General features: G+C 49.4%; 1 protein-coding gene across 4 annotated transcripts in view; it reads left to right on the top strand.

The window, feature by feature from the left end:
* The window catches only part of SSBP3 (single stranded DNA binding protein 3), a 181,216-nt gene that overhangs the window by 77,739 nt on the left and 90,530 nt on the right, over nt 1-12,947 (top strand). Inside the window, exon 1 of one of the 4 annotated variants that reach the window (XM_049879338.1) lies at nt 3,032-5,114. The exons of the other annotated variants lie outside the window; for them this stretch is intronic. The gene's annotated coding sequence lies outside the window, so the exon portion shown is untranslated. Of the gene's footprint in view, nt 1-3,031; nt 5,115-12,947 lie in introns of those variants that run through there. 4 annotated transcript variants of the gene reach the window in all.

Raw genomic sequence — 12,947 nt, 5'->3', positions numbered from 1 at the left:
TTTATGTTGAGGTATAATCCATACTGAGGGCTGTGGTCTTTGATCTTCATTAGTAAGTGCTTCAAGTTCTCTTCGCTTTCAGCAAGCAAGGTTGTGTCACCTGCATATCGCAGGTTGTTAACAAGTCTTCCTCCAGTCCTGATGCCTCGTTCTTCATATAGTCCAGCTTCTCAGATTATTTGTTCAGCATACAGATTGAATAAGAATGCTGAAAGGTTAGAACCCTGCTGTACGCCTTTCCTGATTTTAAACCACACAGTATCCTCTTGTTCTGTTCAAACAACTGCCTCTTGGTCTATGTACAATTTTGCTTCTTCACGTAGTCCTTCACCTAGGAAGAAGGCCTGGCAATCTATTTCTAAAAACATTGGCCAATGAAAATCCTATGAATAGCAGTGGAACTCCAGGATACCTCTCTGTAAAATGGGATGATAGCACCTCCCTCTTTTTCTTGGGGTCCTGTGGGGACTGGTGGTGAGATGCCTCAGTTGTCTGGTGCCAGTGCATCTGGTAGTAGCCCTCCCTCTCTGGTGGTGGTAGTTTTGAGGTTTTTTTCTGTTCTTTTTTCTTTTGAGTGTGGTGTTTGGTTCAGATTTCCCTGTGAGTGGGCCTGATGGAGGAAACCCTGGCGGCATAGTGGCTAAAAGAGCTATGGCAGCAAACCAAAAGGTCGGCTGTTGGAATCCGTAAGGTGCTCCTTGAAAACCCTATGGGGCAGTTCTACTCTGTCCTATAGGGTTGCCAAGTCAGAATCGACTTGACGGCAACAGGTTTTTTAGTTTTTGTTTTTGTTTTTTATGGGGCCTGACAAAGAGAGCCCAATGTTCAGAGCCCTCGTAAGCAGTTTCCCCTGTGTTTTCAGACCTGCCCTCTCTCTTTGGTGGCTGCCTCTTGGGGGATTGATGCAGATCTGTGTCCTCCTTTGGTAAGGCTTGGAATGTGTATATATTAGGGGGTCATAGAATATCTAAACCAAGATACTTTAATAACCAGGTGGCACCATAAACTAATCAATATACTGGGGCCACAGGTGTAACCCTGAATTGTCTGGGACATATGGTCACCTTAGTATATGTTGAAGGCTTTTCCCTTAGCTTATGAGACATTTGACCAGTATCCACTGAAAAGCAACCTGGTTTTCCTCTCTCCTCCCCACCGCAGCTCTAGCAGCTTCAGGTGAATTGTGGGTTGAGGAGAACAGCTAACCAGGGCCGTGCCCCCACCCCAGTCCTCAGGGAAGGGCGCAGCTGGGACGGCTGTTTTGCGTGGAGCATCTGCTGGCGTGGCACCCAGATTCCCGAGAAGCTGGGGCTCCCTGTCTGGGGTTGTGTATATTGGAACACTTGACAAGGAGCTGGATCCCTGAATTAGGTCCGGAAAATGTCCGTTGCTGTTGAAGCCCTGCAGAGCCTGTGGTTTCCCTGAGGCGTGTTCAGCTCCCTTGTAGCAAGGGGCCCTTGACCAGTGGTTGATGTCTGCGCTGCAAGCCTAAGGGTTGGCAGGGTGGGAGGTAGAATGGCTCTGAGCCCCAACCTGGCCACTCATCGTGCCACCTTCCAAAACACAGCTCAGTATTGATTGTGTAGGAGGCTGGGGCTCTGTCACAGGCAGTAGTCCGTGCTCTGCGGCAGACATGCGCCTTCCAGGGAGAAAGGAAATGGTTTCGTCCCTCATCTCACATGCCTTTAAAAATGTACCTTGATTTAAGATTCAGCTTTTTGCAGGGTATTTTAAAATGTCAGAAAGATAAATATGCAGCCTCCTTAACGTATATGCCTTGGACAGCCTTTTAAAAAAAAGTATCACTCATTCTCAGGGTCACAGGCACATTCAGCCCCTGCCCCCGCTTCTGTGAGGCGGGGCTTGGGGAATAGACTCAAACCTCATTTCTTCTGGAAGTTCAGGAGATACATTTGTTTCCCCACTTTTGAGGCTCTTGAAGCTTCATGAGTTTTCTGAACAGTTTTTGGAACCTTGCTGTGTTGGGCCTGTGAAATAGGTATTAGCTTTAGCCGCTCTCACTGGAGACCCTTCTCACTGTGGTGATGAGAAGGTGCTTTGGCCTCAGAAACTTCAGGTACCTGCCAAAACCCACCAGCCAGAGGGGCAAACGAGGGAAAGTGCATGGTCCATAGAGATACTGAGGACAGGCAAGCCTGGCTGTCTGTTACAGTACAGCGCGAAGGGAGTCAGGCCTGGTGCGAGGGGAGCCCACCTTCTTGTGGTAACTTTGGCCAGCACTTTATGTTCAGGGTTGGGATACGGGCCCCTTCTAAGCTCATTTACGATCCAGGTGGGTGTTGGGCCACAGATGAAGGAGATGCCACTGGAGGCCAAGTCAGTCTACGGGATTTATACCCTGTTGTCATCGTGTATGCCTTTTGTAAAAGTGCCCTGGCAACCCGGCTGTTGATTCTGGTCCCAGAAGGAATTGGAGGCACCCCAGCTTTTTTCCGTATGTGAAAGAGGATGTCAAGACACTGTTAAACTGGTTGAGAAACTTAGAAAACCCCAGTGGACCAAGCAGTGTCTTGCCTTAGGGAAAGCTGCTCAGGGAGTTTCTAGTTGGACTAGGTAGTCATACAGAGTCAGGCCTGGGGTGAACTTGGAAGATTGTCTCCAGGCTAGCTTCCCACATTGTAGAGATGAGGAAAATGGAGGCCCAGACAGGGGAGGTGACTTGTCCAAGGTCACACAGCAGATCAGAAGTAGAGTCAGGAATCCTAACCCCTGGTCAGAAGTCTCTGTCTCCTCAAGGCTCAGATTGGCCTTCCTGGTGACTCAAAGGTTCTGGTTTTAGAATGTGAACAGGGCCCCACCAGACAGAAGAAGAGTGCAGGGCTACTTGCATGCTTCTGAGTCCATGCATGGCTATTATCTCTGGGAACCCACTGGGCAATGTGGACCTTGCCTGAGCTCATCATTCTGTTGCTGTTGCCCCAGTGTGCTGGTCTAAGAGTGTGAAAGAAGGGAAGGGAGGGGAGGGGAGGGGAGGGGGAAGGAGAGGAGGGGAGGGAGAGTCATCTTCTGAATATGATTTGCTTGAGCTGTGAGGTCAGGATGGTTGTAGAGCACAGGGTGACTCCAGTGTAAAAGTTCCCATTCTTCCTCCCACCCCTTCTTGTCCCTTTTCCCCTCAAAACCATTTTGAGGATCATAACATTTATCATGAGCTTTATTGTGGGAGATTCTTCTTCGTGTTTAAAAATAAATGCTGGCTTACAGACTATATTTGGTGTCTGGAAGTCGTTTGCATGTAAATGTATTTAAAGGACCACTGCTTTATTTAAGATGTAGAGTGAGCCCCAGCTATGGGGGTGGGGTGGGGAGGTGAGGAAAGGACTTAGGGATCCCCTTTGCTCAGGACACTTGAGTTGTAGCCATCATCAGTCCTGTTGAATCTGTTGTCCTTTCCCTGGGGACCATTGCAAAACAGGATAACTAGTACTTAAAAATTCATAGAAAATGTTTCTTATCACAACGTCATAATTGTTATGACTCAGAAAAGTAGAGTTGCCATTCCACTCTCCCTGTCTGCCCTCACTTTTGTTGCCTACCCAGTCCCCAGCAGCAGCTGCAGAATTATTAAAAAAAAAAAAAAAAAAAAGCTAGAGGGAGAGAGAGAGAAAAGAAATCCAGGGCAATGCTTTATTTATGTTAACGGCTACATTTGAAAATTCCATCCCCTGAGCCTTGAGGTCAGCACGTTACAGAGTGATTGATGGCTGTCAGGACAAGCAGGGCGGCAGATTGCAGAGGGGGAAGTGGACAGATGATGTCATGGCTTTTGGGGGCTTAGCAGAACCCAGGCCTTGAAAGGAACACGACGGAAAACAAAAGCAGATGGAGAACTCCGCTTTGGCCCCTGCCCTTTTCTTTTTTCTTTCTTTCCTCCCTTTTCTGTTGAGCATTAGAAAGCAAAGGGGGTGGGGGGAGAACTTAACCTACTGTATATCACCCCAGAATGTATTGTTCTGGGTGGGGCACTGGGGTAAGATCCTGGACAGGTTGGACCCAAAATGACACACCCCACCCCCAAGTGCCAGAGCCGCTGCTCAGAAACCACAACACTCAGCCCTTCCCTCACGGTGTCTCTTCCTGAAAGCCCCAGAGACATCCCCACCTTCTCCTGGGCCCCATTTCCTTGGTCTGCAAACCAAACAGAGAGGACCAACTTTCTGGCTCTTCTCACACATGGTTTCCACCTCCTGGTCAGGGCCACTTTGGATTATGTTTCCAAAGGGCTTTCTGGCTAATCTTTGTTGTATTTTCGGTGGTGGAAACAAATGGTATCAGACCCACAGGTCTGTTTACAGATGGGGAGACACGGAGATGATGGAAGAGCTTTGAATTTTAAACATTAGCTAATGAAATTGCAGACGGGGGCACTGGGTGGAACGGCCTGGGTATTCCCATGAAACGCTTATTAGAAAACGCTGGAGTTGGCAGTGAGGGAGGAAGGCAGGCAGGGCTCGCTCATTTGCTCCATAAACATTTACAGAGCCCCTTCCCAGTGCCAAGAGCTGTGCAGTGTAAGTACTCAGCCTTCTGCCCTCCAGCGTATCCCAGCCGAGTTAGGGAGAGAGTAAACACAGGGTAGGAAGGGCTGTGATCGGGCTGCGAGAGCAGAGACGAGTCTGATATCTCTGGAGTAGGAGGAGATACCTGAGCCAAGCTTGGAAGGGAGAGGGGCCGCTGGCCTGGCCAAAAAAGGAAGGGGTGCGGGGAGGGCATTCCAGGCAGACGCTGGTAGGACCAGTGGGAGAAGGGGAAGGTGAGGCTGGGACAGTGTCTCTCCTGCTTTAGAATGCGAATGCCTGTCCCAGGAATGGACAGGATGGCGGGCGGCTGGAATTCGTCATTTCCCCTGCCTCTGCCTCCCCCTCTCGTTGCTGCACTGTGTGCAGTTGTGTCAGGGACAGGACTGGCTGTTCATTCATCCGCTAATTGTTTTGATAAGAGACTCTAATTATCCACTGCGATCATCAGATTACCCTGAGCTCCAGGAGGGAGATTTGAGAGCTCGTGCTGCGGCTGTTGCTTCCACCACCAGCACCACCGTTGCTGCCGAAAGGGACCCAGTGCCTAGCACCTCACCCAGGGTGCTAGTTCTAGTAGGTGCTCAATAAGGGGTTGCATGATGTAGTCTCCAGCTGCTGGGGGTGGGCCCTGTGAAATCTACCCGAAAGTACAATCCCCTGTCAAGCAGGATTTTCTCTTTGATTATCTTTGCCACTGTGTTAAGCCCACAGACAAGAAGTTTGGATCTAGGGATTTCAAAACAAGGAGGGGAGTGTAGAGAAAACCGGAGAAGGAACAGTAATGCTTCTAATGAATTGACATCAGTAGTCAAGACAAATTCAAATGCTTTTTGGGGCCGTTTGATTAAGTTCTACTTACGTGTGATTTTAGTACAAAGAGAGCAATAGGCACAAAACAACCAGGAAGGCAGATTTTAAATTAATCCAATAATTGAATCCCCCTGCAAAGGTAATGGGGAATGATGGCGTCGTAATTGATCTGATACGGGTTTTTATATCAGTGGAAGCTACAGAATAAGGGAGCATTTCATCTCGGGAGGAGTGATTATGATCAGATCTGTTGCGCCTCTAAACCCTTGACCCTTGGAAAGATTTGGTGTGGTGTGTCTGACCTTTCCCCGCAGGGGTGGTTGGAGAAGAGGGTTTCCAAAACCTCAGCTTGTCTGTCTTCATTCATTCAGCCTCTACTGGGAGATCCCAGAAGAGCTGGTAAGTCTGGGATACCTGGGCGTAGAAAGTGAGATTGTGTTCCTGCCTCCTCCCTCTGAGGTCAGAGACGGGCGAGTTGTCTTCTAGAGAAAAGGGTGTGCCTCTTGGCTGTGGGGTCTGGGTGGGATTTGGAGGGATGGGTGGGAGTGGAGGAAAGCCTGTGGTTGCAGGTGTAAAGTTCGAATACCAAGAAGGCACTGAGCACTCCATGCTAAAGTGACCCTTCTGCTGTCCAAGAACTGAGTTGCAGACCCTGACTGCTGTGTGCTCTGGAGCCCCAGGCTCTGTTTTCCTCTTTATAAAATGGGGCTGCAGTAGATGATATATAAGCTGTCTTTTGGCTCTGTTCTCTTCTTTCTTCTTGAACACTGTTCTCCCACCAAAGCAGAAAAGGTTGTATTAAAGAGGAAAGGAAAAAAAAAAAAAAAAACCATGCCAGAGAATTTTTTTTCTCTGGATGAGTAAAAAATTTCTTTCTGTTTTTTTCTCTGCATCAGTTCAGCTCTCCTTGGCTTCCTAGCACCGATGGCTTCCGGGTATGCTTCCCAGCCAGAGCTTTCTCTTTCTCCTCTTGGAAGAGCAGTGCGGACTTTCTGCCTGGCTCGCTCCCATTGTCTTCACATTCGGGGCTCAGCTAGCAGGGAAGTTTGGCAACATGTCAGGCCGTAGATCTTGAAAACCGCCCTCCAGAAACCGCGTCGTTGAGCAGATTTACCGATGTATTGGACCTGCCTGTTCTCGGGGGCCGGCATACTAAATCACGACAGATCCCATGGACTTGGAAGCCTCAACGCAAAACTTTTCAAAAAATTTCAGGCAGGATATATCACTGCCCCATTAACTCCCTGCCATTAATCTACTACTCCTAAAAACCTGGAGTTTTCCCAAAAGGGCTGGAACGTGGTGAAAAATGGACCCATTTGGTAAATTCTGTAAATCAGGCCTATTTTCTCTTTTCCTCACTCCCTCGTGGGCCTGCTGCTATTGCCGTTGTGATGGAACGCCGTGTGGGTAGAACGACAAGCCACAGCCTTGACAGGATTTCTGGGAGTCTCTGCGTGGTGCAAATGGTTAACAGGCTCAGCTGCTAACCAAAAAGTTAGAGGTTTGGGTCCACCCAGAGGTGCCTCGGAAGAAAAGCCTGGTAGTCTTCTTCCAAAAAAATCAGCCATTGAACACACTATGGAGCACAGTTCTACTCTGACATACATGGGGTTCCCATAAGTTGGAGTTCACTTGATGGCAACTGGTTTGCAGGGTTTCGAGGGAACGTCCTAGGGATAGACGTCAGTGTTGAGGGGTCGCCGTTTATTAACCTGCTGTGACCTGTAGGATCATTGAATGGACAGTGGGGTTTGGGGCTGTGATCAGGAGGGGCTATAGAAATGGTGGTGGGCTCCCTGATGGCACAAAGGCTGAGCCAGGCTCTTGCCTGGCCAGGGAATGGGGCTGTGCCAAGTACTATCTGGAAGGGACCTACCCCTTGCCTGATGCTCCCCTGACAGCCAGAAGGCTTTTGTTGTAATGGGACTTTATCCATGGCACTGAAGGCTATTGAAAGAGTCCATCCCTACTTTGGGTCTGCATGACCAGAAGGCCTTGGAAGAAGGCTCCCTTTTGAAGAAGAAAGTGTCCTGAGCTGGGGCTTTGGAGAGTTGACAGGCCTGGGTTTGAACTCCAGCTTTTTCTGATCACTAACTTCAGGGACTCAGGCAATGGACTTAACCTCCTGGTTCCTTTATTCTGCAGCTGTAAAACAGGGATAAAGTACATTCTTATAGAATGCTTGAGGATTAAATGAGATAATTCTTGTAAAATGCTGCCCTGTAGGACAGCCCCATAGGTTTCCAAGGCTGTAAATCTTTACAGAAGCGTGCTGCCACATCTTTCTCCTGCGGAGCAGCTGGTAGGTTCAAACTGCCAACCTTTCCGGTTAGCAGCGGAGTCCTTAACCACTGTACCACCAGGGCTCCTTAAGATAATTCATGCCTGGTGCAGTGCTGGAGCCCTGGTGGCACATAGCGGTTAAGAGCTACAGCTGCTAATGGAAAGCTCAGCAGTTTAAACCCACCAGCCGCTCCTTGGTAACCCTAAGGGGCAGTTCTGCTCTGTCCTGTGGAGTCGCTATGAATTGAAAGCAACTTGACAGCAGTGAGTTTTGGGTTGGTGTGATGTTGCCTTTCTATAAATGACACCCAGTGAATCTTATTGAAGGGGACCCAGAGCCCTGGTGGGATGGTACAGGCTTACTTAATTGTTCTTCCTGCTAAGATGGGCTTGTGCTAGTATGAAGGGAGATGCTCTTTTTTGCTAGGGCTGAGATTGATGCCACCACCAAGGGCAGACACCTCCCTACCTCCCTACTCCCAGGCCTTCCAGCCTTATTTTATGGGCAGAAGTGGAGCGGCTCCTTGGAGTTGAACTGCCTCCGTGGGTCTGAGTCTTCCTCTGCTCCTTACTAGGTTAGTCCTTTTCACCTCCAGAACAGGTGAGAATCCCATGAATCTAACACATGGCTCAGCTGTCACTGGAATCCAGGCCTTTGGAATCCAAGCCTGTGCTCTTCCCCGAGCACCTACCGCCTCCACAGGGCTACAAGGCAGATAGCAGGAAGCGGGGGTAAGGCCAGGAACAGTCCTCTCCTGCCTGCTGAGACAGGGTCTGGCAAGCAGGCCTGGACAGGAGGCTGGAGCACCACTTCTTCAGGGAGGATGGGGACCTCATTCCAGCAGGATGCCTTGGCATCCTGCCCTGCTGGAAGAACTGGTTTCCAGGGCCTGAATTCCAGCCCGGCCTGCTCAGAGGCGTGGGGAGGGGGCCATGGATCTTGTCTGTATTTTCTGTAGTAGGCTACTTTTTTCCCTCCTTTTGGCAAAAGCAGGAACCCTGGTGGTGCAGTGGTTAAGCACTCGGCTGCTAACCAAAAGGTCAGTGGTTTGAGGCCACTAGCCACCCCGTGGGAGAGAGATGTGGCAGTCTGTTTCCGTAAAGATTACAGCCTTGGAAACCCTGTAGGGCAGTTCTACACTATCCTATAGGGTTGCTATGAGTCTAACTCGATGGTAAGGAGTTTGGCAAAAGGGCTTGTTATCTGTGCATCTCCTGGTCTTTTACAAAGCTAATTAAGCCCTAGAGGCAGAGTGTTGAGGCCTAGATTTTTTTCTTTCCCAACTGAAGTTGTCTCTGGTGCTCTGGGCTTCACTGACTTGCTCAAGGGCTGACTCTCGGCTCTCGGGCACTAGGAGTAGGGAAGGGGGAAGGACCTTGTATCTCTCTCCCCTGTCTCCAGGAAGGTCCTCATAATTCAAAATGTCCCTGTCTTCTTCTTCTTGTCCTGGAAGTCTGGAATCTATTTATGAGTCCCTTGAAAATCATAGGCCAGGCCTTAATGAACAGGCCCTGTGGAATGTAAGTCATTGTTCTCAGTATTGCCTCCACCTGTGGAGGAGACAGGCCTGCCAGACTGGAAGCCCTCAGAAGGCAGGATTTTGTCTCTCTTTATTTCTAGCCTCCCAATAAGGTACCTGGTGCAGTTTTGGGGGGAAAACAGCAATTGTATGGGGTGCCTGCTCTGTGACAGGTGCTGTGTTAGGCTTTTAAAGGCCACCTGGTAATGTCGTTTGACTTAACAGTTGAGGCATAAGCGGGTTGTTGGTTTTGCCTGAACCTAGCTTCATTGACTAAGGAAGGAGGGAGGGAGACAGCCGGCTTGTTTTTTGGAGACCATAGGTGTTCCTTTTTGTTCTTGCACACCTTAGTTCATGGCCCCTGCTCTTCCAAACCACATCCTTTGTTTTTCAGATATCCCTCCCAGAAATCACTGGGGAGAGGGCCTTGCCTTCTGCGTGCCTTCAGTACACACCCCGCAGTCCTGCTTGACTGTACTTATCAATTATCTTTTGGTGTTCAGTGGTTGCCATCTTGTATTTATGCACCAGGTGCATTATTAGACAGTGAGGATAAGACAAACTACGTTGTAAGTTCTTGGGTGGCTTGCCCCCTGGCCCAGGGGGCAGGAGCTTAGTGGTGGGCACAGATCAGAGAAAGCTGGCCATGTCCACACTGGTAGATACTGGCCGTGTCTGCTCCTCACACACACCCCAGCCCACTGAAGCCTTTTGCTTCCACCACACCAAAGAACCATGCTAGCAGAGCTGCAGTGGGCCTCCGAGGGCTGAAATCTACGAGCTTCTTTAGTTCTGCTCAACACTGTTGACTAGCCCCCTACTACCTGAAACTGTGTATTACTTTGTTTCCGGCCTGGTCTACCTGTCCCAGCAGCCAACCAGGGACTAGAAGGATAGCAGAGACTTGAGACCAAACCAGAACCTTCTTGTACAGTGATCTCATAAAATGGACCTCAGAAAGGCTATAACCAGGGCCACAGCTGTTGCAAACCTTCCCACTGCCACACACACACACCTGCAGTCTTGGATGTCAGGTACTTATTACCTTTGAGTCGATCCTGACTCATAGCGACTTTATGGGACAGAGGAGAACTGCCCCATAGGGTTCCCAAGGCTGTAATTTTTCCAGAAGCAGACTGCCACATCTTTCTCTCACAGAGCATCTGGTGGGTTCGAACTGCCAACCCTTTAGTTAGCAGCTGAGTGCTTAACCACTGCACCACCTGGACTCCTGGATGTCAGGTAGACCTATTGATTTCCCAGTCCTGGAGCTTTGGAAGGGGCAAAGTAGAGCAGTTTATATTCCATTTTTCCAGCCCTGTTCCCAAACATCTTCCAATTTTAATCTCCAAGTAAGAAAGCAATGCATAAAACATTTTGGTCTTGCTCTCTTCATCACTAACCCTATTCCCTCACTTCATAGGTGAGTGAGCTCAGAGCCCCCCATGTGCCGCCCTACCCCACCATGAGTGACATTCTAACTTTTGTCACCCTGGTGGACTTCAGCTCCTTTCTCCTCATCCTGTTCTTAACTAACAGAATAGCACATAGTAGGCACTCAGTATGTTCAAGTGAATGAATGGTAGTAGTCTCCCATCCTTGGAGGACTGACTCTGTGCACACCAGTGTGCTGAAGTTGTACATGCAGCTTCGTTTGGTTTGCCCGTCATTTGATTTGCACAGCAACTGTGTGTTTAGTATCTATTCCCTCACTTTCCATAGGAAGAAGTTTAAGGCCTTCCCAGGTCCCTGGCTTGAGAATTGCACTACTTGTTTGTGCAGATTCATCCAGAAGAGCCTCTGTAGTGTATGGAATATTTAAATAACACAGCAGCACTTTCAGGATGGTAGCAGGGTGTGGTGAACAGAGCCCTGGGACAGAAGCCTGGGTATGGACACTGTCCAGCCACTTAACCTCAGGCAAGTGACAACCCCGTGCAAGTCCTCAGTTCTCTTATCTGGAAACTGGGGGCATTGGGACACACAGAAACTGCTGCCAGAGTGCTCTCTCTGAAATGCAGAGCTGGCCTTGTTAACCCAGAGGTCTCTTCTCTTCTTGGGGATGAAGCCCAAGCTCCCTGGCTGGGCCTCAAAAACATATGGCACTAACAGAAGGGCTCCTTGGAGTTCCCTGAGGCCACTGTGCCTTTGCGCATGCCATTTCCTGTACCCAGGAAGCCCTTCTTTGCTCCTTTTGCTTGCTCAGAGGGCAAGTTTCCCTTTAAGACCGGACTCCAGGTTCTACTCCCAACAAACCTTTCCTGCCTCTCTCAGGTAGAATAAAGTGCTCCCTTTTTGTACTCTTATTCATTCATTCCACAAATTCATTGGTTGAGTGCCTACTGTATGCCAGGCTCTGTACTAGTTGCTAAAGTTATGCAGACAGCCTTTGGAACTTCCTTCTATAGATTGACGTTATTTATCTGTTTGTCCCATTCCCCCACCCCCAACCCCAACCCCAACCCCATTTCCCTGTAGTGAGGACTTTTCTTTTGGTGTCTCTGAGGAGATGCTCAAGGTCTACTTCCTGATTGACTGCCTGCCTCTCAGGACTCTGGTATTAACTTCAAACCTGTTTGGTATAATCTTTGTCTTTGGCCTCTTTGAAGCTGGGCCTCTCCTCTCCCTGGTCTTTTTTTTTTTTCTTCCCCTGGTAGTGTCAGCATTTCTCATCTCAGAAACTGGCTTTTCTTCCACATAACTTTTATTTGGTGCTTCCCACCCCTGGAAGTTGCCAGTGTTTGTGTCACATCTCCCCCACTGGACCGGAAGCCCCTGGAAGGCGAGGTGCATCTGACTCAGCCCTGAAGCCCTGCTCCCTCCCTCGTGCCTGGGGTGAAGCAGGTGGCTGTGCAGGAGTGGATGGCGGTGAGCAGCATCTGTCTCCTGCTGCCGGGTTTCCGAGGGGCCTGGGGAGCTCAGGGGGCCCTCTCTTCTCCTGCCAAAACCTGAGAAATTGTGAAATCTGTCCAGGCCGTGAGTTTGAAACCAGTCTCCCCCAGTATTAGGCTTTGTGGTTAACTTATTTCTTAACCCCCTCTCTGACCATCTGCCCCCTTCAAAGAAAAGGCACCAATTGTCAGCGAAACAACAACAAGGACAAAAAATACTGGAAACAAGAAGTCTTAACTGCTTTTTCTTTCTTTCTTCTGAACCCTTTTTTACAACCTAATAAATTGATGTAGAACCTGCCTCTGGCCATTTTTCCTGGAGGTGGTCGTTGTCCCTTGGAAGACTGGCGCCTGCCCTGAAGGTTGATGGCTAACAAATTCAGGAAGGGCTAGGTAGTAAAAGCAGTAACACAAAAAGTGGCTCGCTTTGTGTATGTAAGAGGAGGGTTTAAGTGCGGTGGGTCCCAAATGTTGGGCTAAAGGTGGATGCTAAGTGATTTGTAAGGAGCTGAGTGGTGGGGGTGGAATGCTCCTCTTCGGAGAATTCCTTTCCCCCATTAGAGGAAAATCCTTGGGGGTTGCCCTACCCTAGTTTCCATCCTGTCGGTACAAATGGCTTATGCACTGGGGTGGTGCCTCAGAAAGAAGGCCTGGAGATTGACTGGTGAAAAACCAGCCATTGAAAACCCTGTGGAGCACAGTTCTACTCTGACACACATGGGGTCGCCATGAGTTGGCGTGGACCCCACGGCAACGGGTCTAGGAATCGCTGAGCGGTGTGGTGCAAGTGGCTAAGCACTCTCGTACTCACCAGAAGGTTGGCAGTTACAGTCTACCTAGAGGTGCCTCAGAAGAAAGGGCTGGCACTCTTACCTCCAAAAGATCACAACCATTGAAAA

This window comes from Elephas maximus, chromosome 3, assembly GCF_024166365.1.
Source record: "Elephas maximus indicus isolate mEleMax1 chromosome 3, mEleMax1 primary haplotype, whole genome shotgun sequence".
In the NCBI taxonomy this organism is placed as follows: Eukaryota; Metazoa; Chordata; class Mammalia; order Proboscidea; family Elephantidae; genus Elephas; species Elephas maximus.
This window is presented reverse-complemented; position numbering and strand designations above follow the sequence as displayed.